General features: G+C 41.6%; 1 protein-coding gene and 1 non-coding gene across 2 annotated transcripts in view; both read right to left on the bottom strand.

The window, feature by feature from the left end:
- Positions 1-13,034, bottom strand: part of PPP1R8 (protein phosphatase 1 regulatory subunit 8) — a 781,869-nt gene that overhangs the window by 402,008 nt on the left and 366,827 nt on the right. The gene's annotated exons all lie outside the window — the stretch shown is intronic.
- LOC122792587 lies at positions 11,217-11,374 on the bottom strand. The gene has a single exon (XR_006363395.1).

The following is a 13,034-nucleotide window of genomic DNA, read 5'->3' as shown; positions in this document are numbered from 1 at the left end:
GGCCCGAATATCAAAGTATTAGGCTGACGTCGGTCAAGGCGCTTAAGACTGACATCAGGACGTCAGGGTACAAATGCGCATGACCGACGTCATATCCTCAGTCTTTTCTTGCCCCAGATGTCAGAAGACCCTAAACAGAAAGGTCAAAACCAAAAGACAGCAAAAAACAACCAACCACCCTTGCACTAATCAAATGAATAATATATACAATATGCACAATATTTACAACCCAAACCACATAACTGCCTCTTAACAACAGAGGGGAAGGAGGGAGGGATTGGACTGCAGCAATGTGGATCTTGAACATCTACATTTATGGTAGGTACAAAACTGTACTATGTTCTTCATCTCACATTGCTGCAGTCCTTACACTTGGGTAGAATCCCAAAGCAGAGGTAAGGGAGGATGGCAAAACTAGAAAGTAGTAGGAGCTGCCAAAATGCCCTGTAAAATAGCAGTGGCAAACCCAGCCCTAGATTTAGAGTAAAGTGGAAGGTGGTAATGCTTAGAGAAAGTATGCACTGAACTCCAAGTAGCTGCCTCCAAAATATCTTTAGTTGCCACCCCCCTTAAAAAAGCTGTAGAAGTGGCAGTAGCTCTAGTGGAATGAGGCCTAATCCCAGCTGGAACCTCCTTACCATGATGTGAATAACAGAAAGCAATACAAAACCCAATCCACTTAGAAATAGTTTGTTTTGACACAGGCTTGCCCTGAGAACCCAAAGCAAAAGAAACAAACAACTGCTGAGACTGCCTGAACTCTTTAGTTCTGCTCAAATAATATCGCAACTGCCTGTGTATATCCAAGGTGTGCAAAATCTTTTCCCCTTTATTTTGGGGATTTGCATAAAAAGTAGGCAAATGAATAGTTTGGTTTAAAGCCACACTAGAAACCACCTTAGGCATAAAGGAAGGATTAGTACGTAAAGATACCCTATCCTTATGGAAAATTAAGAAAGGCTCAACTGCCATAAGGGCCTGTAATTCAGAAACCCTTCTCGCAGAGGTAATGGCCAACAAAAAAGCAGTCTTCCATGATAAATATTTCAACTCGGCAGTAGCTGCAGGCTCAAAAGGTTGTAGAGTGAGTTTCTCCAAAACAAAATTGAGATCCCAAACAGGAGTAGGAGCTCTACGCGGGGGTCTTATATTCTTTGCCCCTCTAAGGAATTGCTTAAACAAAGGATGAGAAAACAACGGTGGATCACAGTCATAGTGAGCAGAAATTGCTGCAGCATGAATCTTAATAGAAGAGAAGGACAAACCTTTGTCCAGTAACTCAGCAAGATATTGAAGAGCCACACTTAAATTAGGCTTAGCAACCTCAAATTCCTTTGCTGCACTCCAAAATAAAAATCTCTTCCATTTATCTGCGTATACTTTCCTTGTACTAGGCCTTCTGGCCTCCAAAATAACATTCAGAACTTGCTGCGGAAGCTGAGACCCTCCAGGGTTTAAAACAGAATATGCCAGGCTGTTAGGTGAAGAGAGTGAAGTTTGACATTGAGTAAATGACTGTTCTCTTGAGACAGCAGGTGTGGAATCGAAGGCAAAGGCCATGGAGGCTCCCGAACCAGACTTCTCAGTAATGGGTACCAGTGCTGTCGAGGCCAATCTGGAGCTATTAGAATCATCTTTGGCTTGTCCTGTCTGACGAGTACCTTTGGGAGGAGAGGCAGAGGTGGAAAGGCATACACATGAAGATTGCTCCAATTGAAAGAAAGAGCATCCACTTTCCAAGCTGTGGGATGAAACCTTTTTGTGCAAAACTTTGGCAGCTGGTAGTTTAGTGGAGAAGCGAACAGATCTATGTCTGGAGTTCCCCATGACACTGTCAATTTCTGAAATACATGAGGATCCAATTTCCACTCGTGGGGATCCATAATTTGTCTGCTCAACACATCTGCTAAGGAGTTCTGTGCTCCCGGCAGAAACCTTGCCTGAAGATTGAGCTGTAAACTGAGAGCAGTCTCCCACAAAATCATTGCTTGTCTGCATAGAGGATAAGAATGTGTTCCCCTTGCTTGTTGATGTACCACATGACAGTTGTGTTGTCTGTTAGAACCAACACCTGCCCTGGAAGAAGTAAATCCTTGAAAGCTATTAATGCAAATTGGACTGCTAACATCTCCTTCAAGTTGATATGTAGATGTTGTAGTCTGGCAGGCCACGTGTCTTGTATCCACTTTCCATTTAGATGAGCTCCCAAGCTTTGTCTGAGGCATCTGTCGTTAGAATCTGACTCGCCTCTGGCCGGGTCACAGAGAGTCCCTTGTTTAGGTGACATTCCTGAGCCCACCACAAAAATTCCTTTTGAATGCAAGGTATTATCTGAATGACAGTGTCCATATCTTGGCAGTGCTGTGTCCATACATTTTGAGATACCATTGTAGCTTCCTCATATGAAGTTTGGCATTGGGAAGCACCAGAATACAAGATGCCATGAACCCCAAGGCTTGAAGGACTGTCCTTGCAGTCAGCCTGGACTGATGAGACAATTGATGGAAGTAAAGGGAAAGATTCTTTTGTTTGTCCGGGGTCAAAAGGCCATCTGGGATGCTGTATTCAGTCTCACACCCAGAAAGCACATGTCTTGAGAGGGTACTAGACTGGACTTTATTTCGTTCACAGAATACCCCAGGCATCTTAGCACTGCTATCACATATTGCAAATGATGAAGAAGCTCGTCCCTTCCTTTGGCCAGAATCAGGCAATCGTCCAAATAAGGATAGATCTGTATTCCTTTTAGCCTGAAGAAAGCTATCACTGGAGCCAGAACCTTTGTGAACACTCTGGGCGCAGTAGATAAGCCAAAGGGCAATGCAGAGAACTGATAATGAGAAGTCCCCGCGAAACGCAGATACTTCCTGCAACTTAGCCTGATAGGAACATGAAGGTAAGCTTCCTTGAGATCCAGAGTCACCATCCAATGATCTTTGCCCAGCAGAGGTAAAAACTGTTGTAACGTCAACATTTTGAACTTGGGAATGTCCAGATAAGTGTTGAGGATAGATAAATCCAAAATTGGTCTCCACATGTTCCCCTTCTTTGGTACTAGGAACAGGCGAGAATAAAATCCTAGGCCTACTTCTGGCAGAGGGACCGGCTGTATGGCCCCTATTTGCAGCAGCAGAGAAATTTGTTTGTGAGCCTCTATTCTTTGCTGAGGAGGAACGTCTGGCATGCCTTTGAAAGGAGGCAAGGTATGGAAATAAAACCTGTAACCTTGGTGTATAATATCCAATACCCATCTGTCCTGGGTAATTAAACTCCAATTTTCTTTGAAGAGTGCTAACCTTCCTCCCAAAGGTGCTGCCAGACAAGAAGGCTCTGGCAGCTGAAAAGGTAGGTCATTGGGCCTGTTTACGAAAGGACTGGCCCCTGCCCTCACCCGAAGACTGTGCAGGTGAACTCCCTGTTCTAGGTCTGAAAGAGCCCTGAGCTCTACCCTACCACGCCTAGATCTTCCCCTAGACTGTGAATCATAAGAAGGTACGTCCACCCCTTAGCAGGCCAATTCCTACTAAACTTCGGAGGCTGAACTTGCAAAAAATCTTTAACAGTCTGCATAGACTTAGCCTTGTCTTCCATTTTCTTTAAAACTGCCTCCACAGGTGAACCAAACAATACATCAGACTGTAAAGGAGCATCTAAAATCCTTGTCTTAACATGGTCAGATAAGTTCTGATCCCTCAGCCAGGCGTGCCTGCGAAGAACTGACCCAGTGGCAGCCACCCTAGACGAGGCCTGTACAGCATCAAATCCACATTGTAAAGAATGCTTACCCACCTGTTCAGAAACATGTACCAAATCTTGTAATTCTTTACACTCAATGCCTTCCGCCAGAGCATCTACCTTAGACTTCAATTGAGAAAGAAGATAGTTTTGATATTTCAACATGTGAAACTGGCAATTCAAAGCCCTCATAGCTAAGGTGGAAGAAGTATAGACTTTCTTTCCCCATCTATCCAAAGCTCTGGCCTCTATCTGGAGGAACCGGATTTTTTACCACAGAGGCCTTGACACCCTTAGGTCCCTGACTAACTGTTTCTGGGTCCGCCCTAGGACTCTTATACAGATATTTATGAGCTTCAGGCACCCTGTAATACCTGTCCGGTTTAACAGGAGCAGGAGGCAAAGAATCAGGATTAAGTGAAGCCTCTGCAAACACATCTTCCACAACATCCAGAACAGGAGGAATAGCCTAAGGCCTATGCTGGGGTAAAAGCAAAAATTCCCTAAGCCTTTTCCTGGAATCAGAGAAGTCCTGACCTTCCCACTTAAAATGTTCCCTCATAGAATGAAGAGTCTCTGAAAAGGAAAAATCCTCTGGAGGAGAAGCAGAAGGAGTAGAATCATCCACATCAGAATCAGAATAAGGAGAATACTCCTGCAAGTCTGCAGCCGAAGACTCTGAAACATCCGAAACCTGCTCAAAACTCCCCAACTCTGGTTCCACCCTAGGCCTCTTATCAGGAGGGGGCAAAGAACCTCTAATCAAAGTAATTAAATCTTCTGCCATTTTGAGCATGTGCTTCTTGGGCACAGATCCTGAAGAACTAGGAGTGACACCAACAGAAGCTAAACCTGGCCTGCCTCTGGGAGAAGCCTTGGAAACAGAAGGAGAGGGCCTAACCACCCTAGGAAGGGAGGGGAGTACAGTAACCTGAGAAGCCCCTTCAGCCTGACCTGCCTCCTGAGAGGCCACATCCTGCAATATCAAAGTCTCCCCCTGGGACTCCAGAGAAGCCCCCGGCGGAACCACCGGTTCCACTGACGCCCCTAAAGAACCGGCGTCCGGTACGGACGACTCTTCTTGCCTGGGTTTAGCTGCTTTGTCTTTGCGCTTCTTCGAAGAAGCGGGCGTCGGAGCATCCGACGGCATATTGTAATTGCACCGCTTCCCGAAGACCAACCTGGCACAATCTAACCTTCGCTTAATAGTGCGCTTATTAAACCTAGCACAAAAGCGACACCCAACAACGTCGTGCTCAGGCCCCAAACAAGGAATACACAAAGTATGATAATCTCTATGCGGTATCTGCTTCCCACAAGAAATACAGTTATTCACTTTTTCTGACATCCGGTAAACCACTGAGGCAAGAAAAACTAAAATATTCCCCAACGGGGTACTTAGCCAACTTTAACTCGGTCTGAAACTCCGAATTCGAAAAATTTCAGAACGCCGAACGGCACTTGCAACGCTGCTTCTGCATCGGACCATGCGGCAAAAAAGACTGAGGATATGACGTCGGTCATGCGCATTTGTACCCTGACGTCCTGATGTCAGTCTTAAGCGCCTTGACCGACGTCAGCCTAATACTTTGATATCCGGGCCGACCGAGGACAGCGGACTACCCAAGTGTAAGGACTGCAGCAATGTGAGATGAAAAACATCTTTTGTAACCTGTGCTCTTCTGTCTGTCGGTCTCAACTGGTTGGGAAAGACTGCCACTTTAAAAACCTGAATGACATCATGGCAAAACATCCTGGAGGATGGTGGACCCAAATGCAGCTCTAGACCTAGCAAGTCCAGTTTGCAATGTTTGACAAAACTATGTAGAGTTGCGGCGGTGCAGATTTCATCCAGTGCAGACTGTTTGAAGAAGGTAGAAGTTGCTGAAATAGATCTAGAAGAATGAGTTTTTGGGCTGGATGAAAGTCAAACCTTATGAAGTATCAAATAAAAGTTATGCAATCTATTAGCCATCTACACAGAGTAACTCTGGTCAACTTGGAACAAAGTCAAGTCTATGAAGAGGATTCAAAGTTTGTCATTCTTACCTCCAGACTTAGTTCGATGAAGACAGAATCTCAGTTGCCAATGAACAGCTAGAATTTGTAAAATGTATTTCCGTGACTGGAATGGTTGGGGAAAAAAAAGAAGCGAATAGACTGGTTTAAGGTGGACTCGATGGTGCATTTGGTATAAAGGATGGATTGTCAGACAGACCCTGTCTTTGACTGATCAAATAAGGGCACTTGCAAGGCAAGATCTGTATTTCTGGCATTCTCTTTGGAGACGTGATAGCCACAAGGAATAAATTTGTCTTCTATGAAGGGAATTTTAAGGAAGAGGCAGAGGGCCGAGTCAATGCTTGAAATGTCAGAGTAAGGTCCCATGGCAAGACAACAGATGACCTCAAAAAAAGATGTGTGAGAAACACTTTGCATATTTTAAAGAAAGCTATGGAAGTTGGTGATAACTAGATATTGCTGCAAGTGACTGATTCTGGTGTAACCTATTCTACCATTAGACAGACTTGTAGAAAATAAGAATAAAAGGAAGAGATGCCGATAAGAGATCTAGGTCCTTAATAGCCCAAGTGGAAAATCCTTTCCACTTACATTTGTAGAGTTTTTAACTAGAGTGTTTCTTAGAGGCAGTTAGGATTTAAACAACTCTGGAGGCAAGGATGTGTCACTGGTCATCACGAACTGGAGAAACTATACAGTGAGTTTGAGGGACTTATGTTCTGATGTGGCTTGCCAGATGGATGAGAATAAAAAAAAAATATGGTTTTGGCTCTAGGGACCATGGTGGTCACACCAAACGATGCCATAGTGAAGGGAACTGTATTTGGCTGGGCCAGAAAGTGGACATAAGCATGACAGCTGCCTTGCATTATGACACTTGCTGCAGCATCTTTCTATGAGGGGAATACAGGGAAAGATGACAAGGAATCCAAGGCAGCCAAAGATGGACCAGGGCATCCCTCTGGAAGGAGTAGGGCAATGTAGCTGTGGAATGTTGCTGGGAGTGGCAAACATATCTGACAAGCCTGGCCCCAGCTACTGAACATCTCAGTTGCGACTTCTACATTGAGGAACCAATCGTGAGGCATGAAGTTGCACTGACTCAGCCTGACGGCAAGGACACTGGAATGATCTGAAATGTGTCTTGCTGTTAGAAAATGCTGTGAAGGCATAACCTACTGACTGGCACACACTCAAGGCCTCTCTGAAAAGTGGGTAAGAATTGATTCCACCTTTGTTGTTAATGTATCATACCACAGAAGTGTTGCCCGTTTGGATACAAATCACACCCTAGAGAAGACCACCTAATGTCCCTGCAATGCCAAGACAACTGCCCTCATCTCCAGAACACTGATGTGAAAAACTAGCATCTAAATTGGTTGATATCCCTTGCTGACAGTTCTCTCCTTATAATGCACCCCCAACCCCACAGATGGGGTGTACATGCTAATTGTGGCCACTGATCTAGGAAAAGAGGGGGGTCATCCCTGTTGGACCAAAGGGAACTGAATTCACCATGGCAGATGAGATAGAAAGACACAATCCACACACCTTCATCACCCCATAAATCCATTTGTCTGAGACAGTCCACTGCAGTACTCATGAAATAACTGGCAAAAAGAACTACAGTGAAGAAGGCTGCCATAGCCACAGCTAGAGGGGAGGGGTGAATAAGCACCTCTGCAAGGATGTTTTCCTTTAAACTAGTGGTGCGAGTCGGAAGTGCCCTTTTATTTTTATTTACAGTTCTTGTAATTTTTTTGAGTGGTACTGTGGCAGGATAGGGTTCAGATGACACAGTTTCTGCTTAACTGCAGGAAGGCCCTTCTTGCTCGGATTGACAAGTACTGACTCCCATCTTGCTCCTGGGGGGGGGGGGTTAAAACCATGACTAACCTCACAACTAGTAGTGTTATGGGATACTATTAGGCAGTACACACACTCTTACGAAAGCCTTAAAATTAATCTCCTTATTACCAGATTTACCACAATTGTCAGCATTCACTCATGCTCTACACTTCCATGTGGGTGGATCATGCACAAGTCTATACAAGCATATACAAAAAAGATAAACAATCCTTACTAAAAACAAAAAGTAAGATTTCCAAAGGATACTTACAAGATCACTCTTCATTACAAAGCCTAGACCAGTGGTCCAATATAAACATACTGTTCTAACCCATAAACGGCACATACAAGAATGCAAAAGAACTGAAGACAGCAAGAGTGGACACAATTTTTATGTGACATGGGAGGAAGTCAGCTGACCGAGTGGAAAGGGTACTCAGTGGCCAAAATCAGCCCTCATCCTGCAGTTGAACTGTCTCCAAGGTGATGGGATTGTTCATACTTAAAATGCTTTTAAATTTTTTTTTATTACAGTAACATTTCTATTTTTAAGGAACATTTTTTGTTGTTAGAAAAAGGTTTTAGATTTGTTCCTTCATACCAGTTTGACCTAGTGGATGCATTATGCGAACTGAAGCTTTTTATTAGGAAACTAAATTTAGCTGCTCGATATGTCCAGCATTGCTGCTTCAGATGCTAACAGTAGTAAATATGCCTGTATACCTCACCCTACTACTCAAATGTTTCAGAAAATGTGTCAGCAAGACATATACAAAAAATGAGCAAGACTAAAACCAGTTTTAAACCAAACTTAAATAAGCAGAAGTTGATATTATAACTTAACAAATGACAACATTAGGGTACTGAAGCCGGACAAGGGAGGGGGATAGTTGTACATTATTCTACTGATTATGTTGAGAAAATGTTTAACATACTGCAAGATGATTCAGTTTAAGAGATTACTTCAATTAGTAAGGTCAACATTGCTTATAGGAAAAGACATTTTTTTTTGAATGATACTGCAATGCAGGGAATTCTTATCAGGGACTTTAGGGGGGCTTTTTTATTTGTTTAACTACAGTATCCCCTAGAAATCGTACTATTTTTTGGATACCCCAAGTCCACAAAAATGTCCTTGACCCCTTTTAGGCCTATTGTAGCAACTCATGGAGTCTAAAACATACCTTTTGGCAACTTACATTGACAGATGATTAAATCCTATTTTTTCCTCCTGCCTGCACATTTTGAAGAACTCTCGGGATTTTTTTTAGGACGTGTGACAAATGATTTAAGGGCAAAAAAAAACTCACTTTACAACGAATGTTCTGTACTACAATGGTCTAGTTATATCCCTAAAAGTGACTGTAGCTTTCTTGCCAAGTCTGAGGAACTGGTATGAGATAACTTCATTAATTTGAGCTATAGGGGCAGCCTTGCATCGCTATTTACACAAATCTTTGTTATGAAAGGTTGGGAATCAAAGAATATTTTTGTTAATGAACTTCTGAGTATTGTAAACTATATTTACACTTTTTAGATGAAATAAAAGTAAACATACTTATGGATTTTCTATCTTGTTCCACAACCTTTCTGAAATTTACATATCAATGTACTAATGAAGCCATTAATTATGTGGATACAATTATTACCTTGGGTGAAAATTAGTTCAAATCTAGAAATTACAGAAAACCTATGTTTAGTAACGTCTATTAACACGTCCAACAGCTGCCACCCTATTTCATGTAAAAAAAAAATGTATTATTAAAGGACAATTTATCGGTGTAGCAAAGAACGACTTTTAAGAAAGATGTTGCATTATGCGCTGGAGAAACTTTGTGATATGTTTTTAGCTACGGATACCCAAAAAGAGTGTGGTGGACAACATCAATTTTGAAGTCATCAGTGACTGAGTTCTATGATACAAACCCCCCATTAGGTGTTGGTCCTAACGGTATGGGGAATGTTACACCAAAATATTGGCTTTAACAGAGCTTTGGTCATGAAATATTCTGACAAAACAAAAGACATTTAAGAAATAGTGAGTAGAAACTGGAATGCACTTGTTGCAAACATTGCTTTACTTTCTGCCATAGGTGTTGAACCACAATCTGTATATAAAATGGGCAAAGGTATAAAGAGGTTCCTTGAGAAAAATAAGACAGGAATTAAACACTTTAATGATGCAAAGGGTACAACTAAATATGGCAGGTATGGTTATTGCATTGACATCTTGGCAGGAGATGAAACATTTATGGGTACACGCAGTGAGGTATTGAGCAGATTAAAAATGGAACATGTTCATCCCAAAGAGTAGTATATATAGCCAAGTGCTCATCTTGTACAACATTTTATACAGGTAAGACGGACAAAGCTAGTAAAAGAATTTCATGAACACAAATACATTACACATCAAAATGTTAATGCTTTACATACGCGTTCTTTAAACGTATGTATTTCGCTGGTTTTAAATTTGCTATCTTAGATATGGTAGAACTGAGTTTTACGGGAGGTAGTTGGGAGACCAACCTTGAATATAGGGAGTTGTACTTGCAGTTGAGGTTGAATGTAACCCCCCCCCCCCCGTATTAATGACAGTATTTCCATCGTACCAGTGTTGAAGTCAAGGGCAGCAAATCTGTTAAGTTTTTTAAGTCTGTTCACAGTGAGAAGTGCACAATTGGCCCTAGGTGTGAATGCGTGCGTGTGTGTGCCTTCTGTGGAAGGTTGGGCGCCAGGCTGGCAACTCGACACTGTAAAACCCCACTGCCAATCATGAGCGGACAGATGACCCGCTGTGGCGACCCCTAACCGGGAAAAAGCCGAAAGAAGAAGACGACAGTGAGAAGTGCACATTTGTTTTTTTTAAAACATATACTGCTTTACTGAATGTTTACTTCATTATATTTTATCATTTTTTCAATGGGATTTATGAATTAGGATAGATCCTCACAGTTTTAAATACATATATAATGAAAGGTGCGTGTTTAATTCTGTGCGCAATTTATTTTTTAAAGTGCTTGCTGCTGCTTTAATAGCTTTAACACAAGTTAATCTAATTATGTAAATTAATTCCATTCATTAGTCTTAGAGTAATTAAGGTCAGATCACTGGTTTTGATTCATTATGTTCTGATGAAGTCTTGGTGGTTAGGACAAAAACAATGTACTGTTACTTTGGAGTTAAACTATGACAGTTTTAAATTTTTGGTTCTTAAAAGTGTGTGGCTTGCTTACTACACTCAGGATTCATGTGATTGTCACATTTGGACTCTTTTGGCTTGTGGTTTGATAATGTGTACACACAAACACACAGATTGACAACTTCTGTAAATGTGCAAAGCAGAGAGAAACACAAAAAAACTGAACAGTTACCACTGCAGAAGGCTTAAACGTCTGTTCATGTGTTTCATACAGTACAGGTATTGTCTAGAAAAAGATATATGAAGACTGACAGAGGGGGAAAAAAAGACTAAACAGAGTCTGAGCAATAACAATCTTACTGTTGGCATACAAACCAAAGGCCAACACAAAGCAAGATACTGCAACATCTGGGCTTGCATAATATGCTGCTCATTTTTTAAGTGTTCTTTAACTGATTAGATGTGCGTCGCATTCCGTGCAGAGTTAAAACCCATAGCCATTCTCCACACACTGAGCTGAAGAGCTCATGGTATACTTTAATATTGGACCTTCAAAGCCCAGCAAATCACAGCTTCCCAAGACCAATGACCAGCATGGGACAATGGATGCCAGGTTAGTATCAGATGCGAACACTGCTACACAATACTTTACCAAATGTGCAACAGAACTTTCAAATGCAGTCTTTCCCTGGAGTGCTGGTCATTACACAACATCCTCCTATTTTCCACTTTGGACTTAAGATCCATTACAGTCAACACTTTGAGCTTAACTATTAATCTGATAATTTTAATACCTTTAAATGCCAAGTTTGATGCTGCCCAGTGTTATTAGCAGGTACAACTTTACTACTATACACTAAAAACACAGCAGTAACTTGCAGTTTTGATCTCGCAAGTAATACTTCACTCTCCTGGTTACAAGCTGGTAGCAATCCACACACTGCTTAATGGCAATCAACATATATAGGATTAAAGGTGACTTGTTTTCTACTAGGTGTCATGTTGGCATACAGTGACATTACTGTGTAAGCAATAGCCTTCCCCTTTCTTTGGGCCATCTAAACCCTAAGCCTAATATTTTCAGGCTGCTCTTACCATCACCCCCTCTCGCCACCAACAGCCACTATTAGGATTTCATCCTCTTTAACCGCATGATTGGTGGCCTTTGTGTCATCACACCAGTCTAGCCCACAGCAGGTAAGTTTCGGCTTCGATCAGTTTTTTTTCAACATTCTGGCTCTTTTTTTTTTTTTTTTTTTTTTTTTTTTTTGAGAACACAACAGCTCTGTGGAGTCTCCTGAACCCTTGCCATGTAATCAGTCTACCTTCCCTCAGTCCAAGTTGGTACTGTATGAGATAGAGGTAGACCTTTACCTCAACTAGATGACGCACAAAACTTGGACAAAGGCTCTAGAAAAAAACTGGAATATCTGTCCAATACTCTGGACAACTGATTGGCATAATATCTGCATATCTAACAGCATAACTCTTCTCACTTCAAATGGGCCTGCAGGATACAGCCACTAAATGCATCCAACCATTTTAAATGCTTTACACGTCTTGTACAAATGGATACTTCACCTCTGTCAGATGCACACACTGCAGTTCAAATGCATTTGTTTACAACTTATTTAAATTAATTTACTTTTTCCACACACTACTTTGGCTGTAATTACTATATGATGTACGCAAAATGCACATCTTATATTTCTGTTTAATCATTGCACTAACTTACACTTACAAAAACTTGACATTTGGAATTCATGGGTCCCCCTGTATTTGTTTTGTTTCTCATAACTCATGGGAAAAACTGCACTATTAAAAATGTTTTTAGGCTTCTAGTTTTCTCAGGCTGTGGTAAAGAGACTCTCTTGTATTTCACTTCTGGAGGAAGTCATTCATGCTACCTCCCCCACATAAACTGCCACTGCATTTATTTATCAAACTCAGTCATTTCTGTCCAGTAAACTCTGATAACCGGAACTCAAGCAACCAGAACTTTCAAGCAACCAGAAAAAAAAATTAAATGGAAGAAATACAGTACAATTTTCATGTGTTGCACTTTCTATTCCCCTCCCCCACAGAAACATGCCTTACGTTTTTAGAGTTTTAAAAAGGAAAACAGGAATAAATTCCCTCTCTCCACAACACAAGAACAATCAAACTAAACAAACAGTAGACAGTACAGTATTAGTCAGGTCTATTTTTAATAGCAACTCTCAAGCAACCAGAACTTACAGTTATCCGGCATCTACCACTCCCCATGGGTACCGGTTAACAGAGACTGTAT

This window comes from Protopterus annectens, chromosome 1.part2, assembly GCF_019279795.1.
Source record: "Protopterus annectens isolate FY-2018-M chromosome 1.part2, PAN1.0, whole genome shotgun sequence".
In the NCBI taxonomy this organism is placed as follows: domain Eukaryota; kingdom Metazoa; phylum Chordata; order Ceratodontiformes; family Protopteridae; genus Protopterus; species Protopterus annectens.
This window is presented reverse-complemented; position numbering and strand designations above follow the sequence as displayed.